This window comes from Corvus brachyrhynchos, unplaced genomic scaffold, assembly GCF_000691975.1.
Source record: "Corvus brachyrhynchos isolate BGI_N302 unplaced genomic scaffold, ASM69197v1 scaffold8, whole genome shotgun sequence".
NCBI lineage: Eukaryota > Metazoa > Chordata > Aves > Passeriformes > Corvidae > Corvus > Corvus brachyrhynchos.
In genome coordinates this window covers 100,349-100,650 of record NW_008240031.1, presented here as the reverse complement: position 1 = coordinate 100,650, position 302 = coordinate 100,349, and the positions used below count along the sequence as shown (strand labels likewise).

The window sequence follows — 302 nt, the reverse complement described above, 5'->3', positions numbered from 1 at the left end:
ACATCCATGAGCATAAAGCCACACCAGAGTGGGGACCCGACTTGCAGGCTCAAGTCTGAATAACTTGGAGTAAGGATGGGGCAGGCATGCTGCCACCTTTTCTTTTTTTTTTATTACTTTGCATGGTTAGGCAGATAAATCAGACTGGCCCGAACAACAATTGTTAAATGTCCTGTCCTCTCTGGATAAAACAATTCAAGTGAGGTGCTGGAACAGGTTGTACAGTCAAGTTGGGAGCCCCACTGCTGGAAGAGTTCAACACTAGGCTGCATGGGGCCATGGACAACCTGGTCTAGAGTGTG

The 302-nt window shown here is 47.7% G+C and overlaps 1 protein-coding gene across 1 annotated transcript in view; it reads right to left on the bottom strand.

Annotated features, from left to right (window-relative positions):
- CRHBP (corticotropin releasing hormone binding protein) overlaps positions 1–302 on the bottom strand; it is an 8,964-nt gene that overhangs the window by 4,350 nt on the left and 4,312 nt on the right. The gene's annotated exons all lie outside the window — the stretch shown is intronic.